The sequence below is a fragment of the Cupressus sempervirens genome, chromosome 7, assembly GCF_028749045.1.
Source record: "Cupressus sempervirens isolate cs-2001-9-10 chromosome 7, ASM2874904v1, whole genome shotgun sequence".
In the NCBI taxonomy this organism is placed as follows: Eukaryota; Viridiplantae; Streptophyta; class Pinopsida; order Cupressales; family Cupressaceae; genus Cupressus; species Cupressus sempervirens.
In genome coordinates, this window is record NC_143124.1 from 477,709,669 (window position 1) to 477,724,132 (window position 14,464).

Below are 14,464 nucleotides of genomic sequence, written 5' to 3' on the forward strand. Positions count from 1 at the left end.
AATCTCCTCATAATATCTAAAGAATATAATACAACTCCATTCAAGTTACAACCAAAGAGAATATGGATATTTTTTATCATCTCTTTCATTTCTACCAGATAGGACTCATTAAAGAAGTTAATAAAATAATCCCAATTACTTGTGTCTAGAGGATGATGAATATCTTGTTACACTGACCTGCTAGAATCTCTTGAAGGAGTGACACTGAAACTCATAGATACAAAAGTAGAAAGAGAATCAATATATGTCAAATGAATAAAATAATTATCTACAAGAATGTGTCCATACAAGATGGGGCAACAAAAGCCTCAATATCATCCAAAGAATTATCACTATTAGATGAAGACCTAAGGCCTCAACACAACTATTTGGTTATTACCCAAGAAATGAAAGGGCATTTAGTATATTATTTATGTAAAGTAGGGGTTTATAGTCATTTAGTTCAAGTTGAAGGAGAAGAGATGATAGATTCTTCTTCAAACAAATGAAAATGTTTATACCTTCAAAATCCCATATTTTCAAGACAAATACTTTTCTAAAGTTGTCTTGAAATCTAAAAGATGGAAATGAAAATCAAAAGACACGATGAACCCCCAAAATAGAACTTTATCTCAATTCATGATCATAAGATGCCTAAATAACTCCCCAAGAATGATACTAAAAAGTAGAAGGAATTGAAAATATATATAAGAAACAAAACAAACGAGTCTGCTTGATATAGTAGTAGAGACCCCTCCAAATTGTGTCACTTCATAATTTTAGAGTGTACAAAAATCTAATTGTAAACATAAAAGACACTTTATAATTTTAGTTTGAAATCTTGTCTAATGTGATCAAATGATAAATAATTAATCATTTAATACAATCCAATCTCAAGTCATTAATAAAAAATAGCATCATTATTTTACGATTTGCCTAAATTCACAAATAAAATTTTGACAAAAATATTACAAAGAAATTACATAGAATCAAGAAAGAAAAATGTATTGAAAAGAACTAAATAAAAAATACCATATAAAAGAAGACTAAACTCCTTTTAAACCCTTGATAATATATTCTTTAGTTTGAACAATTTCAACTTTTTAAAGGTGAATAGTGTGTCCATTTTTGCAAACAATTTAACACCTAAGGGCCCGTTTGGCAAGCGGAATAGGAATAGGGGATTAGGAATAGCTATTGTGGAATACGTATTCTGGAATAGAAAATGGGGCTACGTATTCTTATTCTTTGTTTAGTTCAGCCAATATTTGATGTAGAATTTGCGGACCCCAAAATTTATGTTTTTTAAAATAAATAAAAGTGGAATAGGAATACATATTCCAATAACACCTATTTGGGTGGAATTGCCAAACCCCATTTTTGGGCCAAAATTGGAATACGTATTCCAATTTTTTTTGTATTCCAATGCCGATTTGGTGCATCCAAAAAAAGAATTCAAAATTTTAAGAATTTACATATGCCTATTCCAGTCGTGTTCCGCTTGCCAAACGGGCCCTAATTGACTATCAAATTTTCTATTCTATTCTGAAGCCTACAATTACCAATTAAAAAAATAAAGAATGAAAAAAAAAAAAAAAAAGGAAAAACGTAAATGATTCCCAGGTGGTGGTGAACATGCTTTCTTCGCAGGAGCTTCAGGATGTTAGTTGGCAGCTGGCCACTGTTGTTAAACAGATTATTCTCTTCTCTACCTCTTTTCAGTTCATTAGATTCACGTATATTCCTCGTGAATGGAACAGAGCTACTGATTGTTTAGCCAAATGGGCTTCTAGTCATGATCCGGGTTGGAATATTAGGGATAGGAGGCAACTGTCCTTTGAGATGGTGCAAGAATTTGATGATCTTGTTGCTCAGGATCGAGCTCCTTGTTGAGCTCTCCTTGTTGTATTCCTTTCTGTCTTAATAAATTTTTACCCCTCTTTTCTCTATTAGGTTGGGAGCGTATACTAACTGCTCTGAAATGACTTTACAAAGCGATAAAAAAAAAAATTAGAAGGGAAAAAACAAGCTCTGCAGCCCTCTCATGGCCGTTTAGGAAAAAATCAATGACCGTTGGAAAAAAAGCAATGACCATTTCAAAAAACAAAACAATGCACGTTGAGAAAAGCAGATTTCCCCTCTTTTAAATAGTGGTTTAGAAGTAGAATAGATTGTGAATTGTTTGGCTTCTATTTTCTTAATTTTTTTTTTGTGTGTTTGACTTGTTGTTTGCTATTGGCGTGGCCATGCCTGACTGTTGATTTCGTATGTTAGATTTTGTACATTCTGTGATTGAATTGCATTTTTTTGGTATTTGGTGTGGTTTTTTCTGGTTGGTGATCATTTTTCAATCGGCATCGAGGTAGGTAGCAGCGAGAAATCTACTTTCGAAATGCGACCATGAAATAGTAGCATTTTCCTTTCGTTTTCAAGAATTTGTAAGTTTTTCTGATCATACTTGTCAATATAACCTCTTTTTCATTCTTTATTTATTCAAATAAGGGTTAGGTCAATCACAAAATTCTTATTTGTCCTGTAAAAAGTTTCCCCGTCATCTGATTTGTCCGCTCTTCCTATTGCACTTTAGGTATTATCAGTAAAATGCCATCAATTTTTGGATTTCTTTGCCTGCAACAGCCGAAATTGTTTTCAGCTGGGAATGAATATAAGCGACAATCCTTTTCAGTGAATTCAATGAATTTGGAATGCTGATGTTTGATTTAATTAATAATTCATGCCTCTTTTTTATTTTCGATCTTTTGTCTCTATTTCGGGTGTTTGTATTCTCTATAATAGTAATTGTAAGACTTGAATTCTCATGTTAATCTGGATCTTTTGTAGACATCTATTGAGAAAGGCGACATGAAAGAATGACTGCCCTCTTGAGAGGGTTTAATGTTGGCAGTTGATGAGCTTCTCACTCAGAATTTCCTTAATAGGTATGTAGATTGTACACTGGCCAATTTCTGTAACTTTTGATTCTTTTAATTCTGGTGTGAGCTCTGTTTTGAGAAGCTAAGATACCCACGAACATTTAGTAAGTTTCAGAGATTGAATCTTGTTAGCACAGTTTATCTTTGATGATAATGATGCTTTCCCAAATCAGAGATCTAATATCTTTATAAAGTAATTTGAATTATGGATAAATTATAGAGCTCTACAAAAAGTGTATCATCTCATTTAGAGGGCAGAATTTATCAAGCCAGTTGATGGTTGTTTTTACGTTAAGATTTATGCCTCCACCCAGTTGCCTCTCTAGAAGAATTGCCATTGTGTAATGTATATTACTATAAGCTGGGTAGATTGAATCCTGCTATACCCCAAAGAGAGTTTCTCAGAATTTAATTTAGAAGAGATCCAAATGTAATATACCTGTGGCAATGCTGCAATCATTTATGATAAAATTTGTGGACGTAAATATGTCAATTCCATCAGTATTGGGGATGTTTGCTGGTGCTGTAATTTTAAGTGAAATCAGTTGGACATCCATACAATCTTCAAAAGTCACGTGAAAGAGAGGGTTGTTCACAATTGATAGTCTGTTTATTACCAACTCTTTGCAGTCATAGATTTGAATAGCCTGCACATTTATGTAAAAGTTATTTTTCCTAAAAAAAAACCCATAACATAAATTATATTCTAATACCAAAACTGGTGATATATAAGTTGATATTTACCGTTGGTCTATTAGTGTCTTTACAATATGCCTACTGTGAAAAAGGCCAGAGTACAAGGAATCAGTTGGCATAAGACCCAACAATTGTTGAAAAAGTTGAAGCATTTCAAACACCATTCACAAAACAAGAAGAAAAATTGAATCTAATATATTTCAAGGTTACTTGAGATTATACTGTTGTATATCCACCAATAGCTCTTATAAATTTACATGAATAGTTTTTGTCTGCCATTGAAGCCACCATACTTCCTCTTGTCCATTAATAGTACCTCTTCTAGTTGGAGTAAACTATTGAAGTTGACGAAAATAAAACCATGTTAATTTATTGTTCCAATTGGCTGGGTCTGGAGGTGCAACTATGGTTCCCTCCACCTGCAAAGTATAGTAATCTGACTTCATTAAACTGTAAATTTAAATGTTATAAAAATTTGATTCTAAGAAAATGTGCCTGTTTGTATGATAAATAGCCTATAACTGTTTTTAAGAAGTTATCTTACTTTTTCTCTTACATCTTAATGTGACCAGTTATCAATGTAGAGGTCCTGAAAAGTATGACAAATAGCATGGATGCTAATTTGTATATGTTTTTCTTTGTATTCTTTTGTGTTTTTAAATTTTATTAGTATTTTCCTTAATATTATGAGACAAAACAAATCAGCGGGGAACAGAGGAGGTGGTCCTTATTCTATGAGTAGAACGTCTGATGGATTACATGTGGGCATCACCATTATGCTTCTCATTGTTTTGCAGCTTTGCTCATGGTTCTATGCAAAGAATGGGGCATCTGACTAAATGCATTATAGGTATTTATTGGTTTTTTCAGGGGGTTTGAATGAAGGGTGAGGTTTGCAATGTGATTGGATTTCTGGCGGATTGGTTTGTTTTTGCATTAAATTCTCTCAATTATATTTTGTAAATCAAAGATGGAGTCTACAATGGGATTGGGTTTCTGATGTCCATTGGGTGTATGATCTGGAATTTTTGAACTAACGCTTTTATTTTTGAATCCACATTTTAAGCCATCAATTCATCATTTCAAATTAATAAAATATTTGAAAGAGAGTTTAAAGGATAACATTAATGCTTATATCAGAATGCATGATATAAAAATACTATACTGTATTTCTTAGTTGCTAATATTTAAATGATAATCTATATTCCCTAGTACACAGACACCTAGCTAAGTCATCCCCTGCTCCTGCTCAAATTGTTCTGACTAACTATATGTTGCCGAGATCCTAAAAATGTTACCAAGTTATATCATCTTTGGTCTCTTTGACATTTTGGCAACAGTTCACAACTTTACTTTTCTTTGCATATTCATAGCCATAGAAGAATACGTATTTTTATGGTTTGAATTCAAGATATGCTTAAATCTTTTATGCATATCATCAATTACCTACTTCACACAAAAACTCTCCCATTCTGCATTGCTCCAGATTGGTATCACACCTAGCAAGTAGTCCGCCAAACTACCACATTGGGGTCTCCTTTGTAAATTGGCATGTTGTCAAACACATCACCATTATTTGTATATTTTTCGTGTGTTTTCACAATGGATGTGTTTTTCTTGAAAGGCACCTACGCTCAGGTTGACTCTATGTCCTCTAGCTTGTTAGAAAACCCAAATGATGCAATTCAATGTTTCACATGCAACTTCTATGTCTACTTCAAATATCCACAGTGACATATTTTGCACCTTAAGTACATGAAGTGTGGCTTTTAGTGTTAAGACCTTCGAACTAATCCATCCTATAACCCACATCTTCAGATGTGCACACTGTCTTTGTTTTATATCAAACACTTCATATTATCAAATAGTTGGAGACCATTCCATAAGATTAACTACATCTTCTAATTAACTACGTCTTCTTGTTGATGTGCTTTAATGCAACTGAAAAATGGATTGATCTGCTTAAGACTCCCAAGAATAGCAGTCATGCGGTTCCTCCATAAATGCAATTATATTGATACAGGACCACATTTTTAAAAATTCTATATAATTGTATGTGAAGATTATAATATAATTTAGATATTAATTTTTTTCCATTACCGTTGTTATTTTTTCAGAATGTTTTTATGTTTTTATTTGTTCCAGAAAGCAGATATACCAGGCCATATTCATATAGGTATGTTATTTATTTATTTTATAGTTTTTTGAACTTTAATCTGTAGTAGAGATTTTAATATAAATAGATTGATAGTTCTTGTTTGGTGCAATGTATTTATTTTTATTTTTGAGATATATGTTTATATTTATCTTAGAAGTATTTTTTGCATAATAGTTTAACTGATTTAAAAACAAATGAAGAAGTATTGTTATGTAAAAATATGTTTATCTTATTATAAACAGATTTATATACTGGTGAATGCCTAAATTGCATATAGGCATTGCCTAATGATTATAATTAATAAAAGATATTTTTTAGGAGGGTCATAATTGCCCGTCCACCAACTCTTGTCCTATTTTTATGTTACTTCTAGTTGTTTTTATAAACTTTAATTTATTTAATAATTTTCATAATCAAATGTATATTTTTTAAAATTTATGTTATTTAAATAATCTTGCTACTCAATTCTATATTTTAGAAAATAAATCAAAGTAGTTTTTACTTCTAGTTGTTTCTATAAAGTTTAATTTAATTAATAATTTTTGTAATCAAATGTAGATTATTAAACATTTATTTTATTTAAATAATCTCGCTACCCAATTGTATATTTTAGAAAATAAATCAAAGTGGTTTGCTAATTAAATGAAAGTAAATATATCATTTATAGATACAATCAATAGTACTAATGAATAATGAATGTATTTATGATTGTATGAGTGAATATAGGATTAAATGCATATATGTATGAAGTTATGTATGAACGAATGTATGCATCAAGGTTTGAATCAGAGAATGAATGAATGGAATGTATGAATTCATGATGGTATGTATGAATGCATCTATTGATGTATGCATATATGAAGGTATGAATGAAGGAATATATGAGTGAGTGAATGCATAGATAAATGAATGCATTATAATTGTATAGTTGTATTAATTAATAAATTTATGAAGTTATGAATGAATGTATGTTTGTATGTATGTATATATGTATGAAAATATGAAAGATGGAGTAAATCAATGTATGAAGGTAGGGGTGCATGAATAAATTCATGTATAAAAGTATGAATAAATGCAGAACTAAATGAATGAATGTGGTAATACATGTATTATAATTATATGATTGAACGTATTTATGATTGTATGAGTGAATATAGGATTAAATGTATATATGTATGCATCAAGGTTTAAATGAGGGAATGTATGAATTAATGAATGCGTGCATGTATTGATGAATGAACGAATAACAGTATATATGCATGCATGCATTGATGTATGCATATATGAAGGTATGAATGAAGGAATATATGAGTAAGTGAGAATACATGGATAAATGTATGACTAAATGAATGAATGCATTAATGCATGCATTACAATTGTATGGTTGTATTAATATATGAATCTATGAAGTTATGAATGAATGGATATTTGTATGTATGTGTGTATGTATGAAAATATGAATGATGGAGTAAATGAATGTATGAAGGTAGGGGTACATGAATAAATTTATGTATAAAGGTATGAATGAATGCATGACTAAATGAATGAATGTGGTAATACATGCATTATAATTATATGATTGAATTAATTTATGAATCTATGAAGTTATGTGTGAATGAATGTTTATATGTTTGTAGGAAAGGATGCATGAAAGAATAAATGAATGTATGTATAAAGCCATGGACGAATGCATCTAATATATGAATATAGGTATGGATGAATGAATGAATGCATGAACGCATACATGAATGAATGTAAGGATGAAGGTATCAAGGTATTGTAAGTATGAAGATGTATGAATGAATGTATGAAGGTGTGCATGAATGAATGTAATGGATGAATGAATGTAAGTATGAATGTATGAATGTGTGGATGAATGAATGAAGGTATCAAGGTATCTAAGTATGAAGGTATGAATGTATTAATGAGTGGATGAAGATGGTGAATGTATGGATGAATAAATGTATGAAGGTTTGGAAGAATGTATAAAGTTATATAGATGGATGAATATATAAAGGAATGAATCAATGTTGGTATTTATTAACACGTGGATGAATGTTTATTTGTATGGAAGAATGCTTGTATGTATAAATGAATGAATAAATGTATGAAGGAATGATCAAATGTATGAATGAGTGTTGGTATGTACTAACTTATTGATGAATGAAAGAATGTACGAAGGTATGGATGAATGAATGTACAAAGGAATGAATGAATAAGGGTATGGTTGAATGGATGAATGAATGTATGTATGAATGTGTGGATGAATGTTCATATGTATCAATGAAAGAATGTACGAAGGTATGGATGAATGAATGTAAGAAGGAATGGATGAATAAGGGTGTGAATGAATGTGTGGATGAATGTTCGTATGTATGGATGAATGAATGAGAATGAATGAAGTTATGAAGATATGTATGAATAAATGTATGTATGAATGAATGATTAAAAAAGATATGCATGAATGTATATATGAATGTTTGTATGTATGAATGAATGAATGAAAGGTATGAAATAATGTATAAAGGTGTGGATGAATGAAGGTATGAATGTATGGATGAATGTTTGTACTAAGGTATGAAGGTATGTATGAATGAATGTGTGAATGTAAGAAGTTCTGAGTGAAAAATGTTACAAATGTATGGATGAAGAAATGAAGGTATGAATGAATGTTCGTATGGATTAATGACTGGATGTATAAAGGTATGTGTGTATAGATGCATGTATGCATAGATAGATATGTAGCTAGATATGCATATGTACATGCATCCATGAAAGAATGTACGAAGGTATGGATGGATGAATGTAAGAAGGAATGAATGAATAAGGGTGTGATTGAATGGATGAATGTATGAATGTGTGGATGGATGTTCGTCTGTATGGATGAATGAATGAGAATAAATGAAGGTATGAAGACATGAAGACATGTATGAATATACGTATGTATGAATGAATAATTAAAAAAGATATGCATGAATGAATATATGAATGTTTGTATGTATGAATGAATGAATGAATGGAAGGTATGAAATAATGTATAAAGGTGTGGATGAATAAAGGTATGAAGGTATGGATGAATGTGTGTACTAAGGTATGAAGGTATGTATGAATGAATGTGTGAATGTAAGAAGTTCGGAATGAACAAAGTTACGAATGTATGGATGAATGTTTGTATGTATGTAGGTATGGATTAATGATTGAATGTAGGAAAGTATGTTTTTATGTATGCATGTATGTATAGATAGATATGTAGCTAGATATGTAGATGTACAGGCATCTATAAAAGAATGTATGAAGGTAAGGATGAATGAATGTAAGAAGGAATGGATGAATAAGGGTGTGATTGAATGGATGAATGAATGTATGTATGAATGTGTGGATGAATGTTCGTATGTATGGATGAATGAATGAGAATGAATGAAGGTATGAAGACATGTATGAATAAATGTGTGTATGAATGAATGAATGATTAAAAAAGATATGCATGAATGTATATATGAATGTTTGTATGTATGAATGAATGAATGGAAGGTATGAAATAATGTATAAAGGTGTGGATGAATGAAGGTATGAAGTTATGGATGAATGTGTGTACTAAGGTATGAAGGTATGTATGAATGAATGTGTGAATGTAAGAAGCTCTAAATGAACAAAGTTACGAATGTATGGATGAAGAAATGAAGGTATGAATGAATGTTTGTATGTATGGAGGTATGGATTAATGGATGAATGTATGAAGGTATGTGTATAAGGATGCACGTATGTATAAATAGATATGTAGCTAGATATGCATATGTACATGCATCTATGCATGCATGCTTTTACAAATACAAATTTATTATCAACACATGAATGTGTATATTGATGCATGTATGATGATATGAAGGTATGTATGTATGAATGAATGTGTGACTGTAAGAAGTTCTAAATGAACAAAGTTACGAATGTATGGATGAAGAAATGAAGGTATGAATGAATGTTCATATGTATGGAGGTATGGATTAATGGATGAATGTATGAAGGTATGTGTATAAGGATGAATGTATTTATAAATAGATATGTAGCTAGATACATGCTTGTATAGAGACAAATTTATTATCAACACATGAATGTGCATATTGATGTATGTATGATGATATGAAGGTATGTATGATGTATAAAGGTATGGATGAATGGATGTATGAAGGTATGATTGAATGGATGAATGAATGTATAAATGAAGGAATGGATGAGAAAATGTATCTATCAATGAATCAAAGTATGAATCAATGAATCAATGTATGAAGGTGTGAATGAATCTATGTACTACGGTACAAAGGTATGTATGAATGAATGTGTATATGTAAGAAGTTCTAAATGAATAAAGTTACGAATGTATGGATGAAAAAATGAAAGTATGAATGAATATTTACATTTATGGGGGTATGGATTAATGATTGAATGTATGAAGATGTGTGTTTACATCTAGATAGATAGGTAGCTAAATATGCATGTGCACATGTATCTATGAATAGATGCATGTACAAATACAAATTTATTATCAACACATGAATGTGTATATTGATGCATGTAGGAAGATATGAATGTACATTATGAATAAATGCACATATGTGTCCATGACTATAAGGTGTGAATGAATTGAAGCATGGATCTATGTGTGAAGGTATGTATGTATGTATGATTGAATGAATGAATGTATGAAGATATGATTGAATGAGTGCTTGTATGTGAAAGTCCATGCATCTATCTAATTATGTATGGACATGTGCATATTGAAATATATGTATGAATACAAACATTCATGCATACAAATATGGATGCATGTATCTACACATGCATACATGTATGTTTTGAGTGAATGAATGTGTGTATGTGGATATGGATGCATGTATGTATAGATAGATCGGTAGCTAGATATGCATGTGTAAATGGATCTATGCATGCATGCATGTATGAAGGTATAATTGAATGAGTGCTTGTATGTGCAAGTCCATGCATCTATTTAATTATGTATGAACACATGCATAGCGAAATATATGTACACATACATACATTTGTGCATACAAATATGGATGCATGTATCTACACATGCATACATGTATGTTTTTAGTGAATGAATGTGTGTATGTTGATATGGATGCATGTATGCATAGATAGATTAGTAGCTAGATATGCATGTGTAAATGGATCTATGCATGCATGCGTGCATGTATGAAGATATGATTGAATGAGTGCTTGTATGTGCAAGTCCATGCATCTATGTAATTATGTATGAACACAATATCAAAATAATTGTACACATACATATATTCGTGCATACAAATATGGATGGATGTATCTACATATGCATACATGTATGTTTTGATGTGTGTTTATGAAAGTATGTATAAACAAAGGTATGGATGAATGTATGTATGTATGAATATATGTATGGATGGATGAATGAACCAATTTATGAAGGTATTGTAGTGCCTCTCCCATTTGACTTCTGTAAGTCATTTTGATGGATGCAACCTTGTTGATCTTTTGTTGTGATGGATCATGATTGTGACCATGAGTGGTCTACACCGTTGAGGTGTTTGGATTTATGTTTCTGTATCAATTGCTTTGATTATGCTTTTGACTGATTTATGGTTCACAGAGGTTTGTGCCAGTGCTTACCAGGATCAATGTGGTATCATGCAGTTGTTCCATGATTACCTTGAGATGTGTGTAGAGATTGCACTATGTACTATTACCATGCTACACTAGACTAAGTTCCTATAGCAGTGGTTAGTCATGTTTATGATTGTGGTTGCTTATGTGTTTTAAGTGCCTTTTTAATGTTGTTTAAACAATCATTATTAAATGCTTAAGTAATTAGAAATGGATTGTTCATGTTGGATTATTTGGTTATGTGCTGCAGACTTTTACCTTGTTATATTTTGAGTTGATAGATATATGTTACTTATATGATGTTTTATATTTGAAAGGGCTTGAGGGTCAGATGTTATACTTTGATTTCAGTATCATAAATTTTAGACTGCTTTGTTTTTCAGTCAATCATATTGCATGAAAATGCCATTTTGAGATGACAGTGTGTTTTATGATGATATATGGTTATCTAGTATCTGGACATACCTCTGATGATGTTAGGTGATGGATTTAATGCTATGGTTATTTACTTCATTCCTTTGTTGTTATGCTTTATGCGAACGTGAGTGATGTAAATAGATTATTTTAATATAAATTAATAAATGGTTAAATTAGGTGATTTAATGCATTTATTGCTTTGGCTATGTTATTATATGCAATTGTACTTGATCGTGTTGTTTAGTGTGCAAGATTTATATCCCTGGCAGTAGTACATGGAGTTAGTGATTTAGCCTTTCATAGTTTACCAATGTCATCCTTATATGGTCAATGTATCCTTATTTTAATTTTTTTATTAAACCTTTAGGTGATTATTAAATTCGAACTCATTTGCATTATGTGATTAGACTAGTGAGTGTGTCTATGCATTTAGAGTTTCACATTGTCGCAAAAGTTGTTAAGGAGATTTCTGTGTTTTTGGGTTTTTGGGCTTTTTATTTGATTTATTTTAATTTCTGGCAGCTTTGCCATAGATGAATTCCTATTTCTAGGAATAGCCTATTTTCATTTGGGTCGATTCAGAGTTTAAATAGGTTGGCTACTTATTTGTCCTAATCAATTATTCACTTCTAAAGTGAATAAATATCCAAAAAGGAATTTAATTCCTCACTTCTTACTTTTTGAATTAGAAAGTTAGAGAGTAAAACCCAAAATCCTCTTCATGAGGATTTATTGTTTTATTTGTTGTGGGAGTTACGGGCATGGGATCATCATGAGGTTGGGCTCATTGGATCCAGCTCAAGAAAACTTTGGATTGCCGTGATTTTTAGCTACTTCTACGGGCTATTTATTTTATGGTTCAGATTCTCGTTTTGCCCTTTTGGCTATGAGGTAGGGCTTTCTTTTTTTATTGTTTCTACTCCATTTTTGCTTCTATTTTTGGTAGCCGTTTGTTTGGAGGTTGAGAACTAGTGTTCCCCTTCATTTCTATATGCTAGTTCTACCCGGTTGGATGGGTATGAACATTTCCCTATTTTTCAAGATGATGGTTTGAAGTTTTATGCCGTTATGCTGGCCATTTTTGCATACAGTGTTCGAACTCGTTTATTTTTGGATTTTTGGAGTTTTTGTGCCTAGAGGCCAAATGAGTTTTAATTTTGAAATTTTTTCAAATTTTGAAGTTTTTACCTCATTTTGTGTGCCGCCTTGTTTTCTCATGTTTTCTTGGAACAATGTAGGTCATGGACCTTGATGATCTTTTTGGATATCAGTCAGACCACTATTGCACTTTTTTGTTGCATTAGGGTGCGTTTTGCATCCATACTCCTGACACGTTTTGCATCCGTACTCCTGACACTATGGTTGGTTGAGTGATTTTATACCTAGTTTTATGGTTTCTTTTGGACCTTTGTTTTGTTTCATGGACACTAAGATTTGTGTAGAATCTATGCTCCCAGATTGAGGCCGATTGAGTGAGCTCATGATGTTTGGTCTTGTTGCATCATTGGGATTTGTGTAGAATCCATCCTTCCTGTGTTGCTTTTAGTTGGGTGTTATCTTTTGCATCATGTTCTCATCCTATTCTTGTGTTTTGATCTTCATGATGGTGGTGCACCACACACAAGTATGTTCGCATACATTTTTCAGGTCACTTGCAAGGCTCGATCTTTTGGGGTACTTCTGAATGTTATGATCATTGGGGTTGGGATGGGAGTATGCATGTCCACGAGCACTTCTCGTAGGGTGAGCATGGGTAGGGTAGGGTAGCATATGGAGGGGGCTTCTATCTCGTAGCTTGACGATCATGGCGCCGTGGGTTGGCAGAGGGAGCTTTATATAAGCAATAACTAAAACAATGTGTGATTGGTAATAAAAACTTAAGATAATAAAAATGTGGGGTGCTAGAGTCTTTCCATTGAGGGATGTTGAATCTACACAAGTCCAAGCTTAGGTTTTTTGATGCCAAGTGACACTCCATGATGTCAGCCCCTACTTGGTAACCTATCGAGTGTCTAACAAAGACATGTACTCCTTGCATTGTCTTAGGTTCTTAGTTACAGCCATCATATTGTCTGGCATAAGTGTTAGCCATGGATGTTGTTTTGTGTGTTTTTGGTTGGATCATTATCTCTATCAGCATGGTAGGTGTGGACCTATGGGTGCCACATGGTTGGGAGGTGTAGCTACGTATACCACTGCTAGAGATCAGTGTACAAAGACGATCTTTTCCTAGTGCAACCATTGCTGGATGTTTTCACTTGATGCTTCGGGTTCTAGAGTATGCTTCCTGGTGATTTATGCTTTCATTGGAATGCTTGGATATCATGTTTAGATAATGTTAGTTTATTTGACGCATTCCCATATTATGATGTTTAGCATATGCCTAGATGATGTGTATTGTTGTATTAGAGTATCTATTGCTTATTGGTTTAGCATGTTAGATTTCCTTATTATGATGTTCAGCATGTAATAAGTGATGTTATCTATTTGTAGGATTATCTGATGCTTTACTAATAGCATGTTAGATTTTCTTATGCTTATGTTGGTAGCATGTTCAATAGTGACATCCCTATTATGAAAGTACCGATGATCGGATCGATGGCTTGGGATGTTACGCACGGGCGAT

The 14,464-nt window shown here is 32.1% G+C and overlaps 1 long non-coding RNA gene across 2 annotated transcripts in view; it reads left to right on the plus strand.

The window, feature by feature from the left end:
* The first annotated feature begins 2,052 nt into the window (after positions 1–2,052).
* Positions 2,053–14,464, plus strand: part of LOC149547619 (uncharacterized) — a 39,756-nt gene continuing 27,344 nt past the window's right edge. The window contains exons 1-2 of one of the 2 annotated variants that reach the window (XR_016354413.1): positions 2,053–2,417; positions 2,821–2,918. This is a non-coding gene — a long non-coding RNA (uncharacterized LOC149547619). Of the gene's footprint in view, positions 2,418–2,820; positions 3,208–14,464 lie in introns of those variants that run through there. The other variant, XR_016354412.1, reaches the window with a different exon arrangement.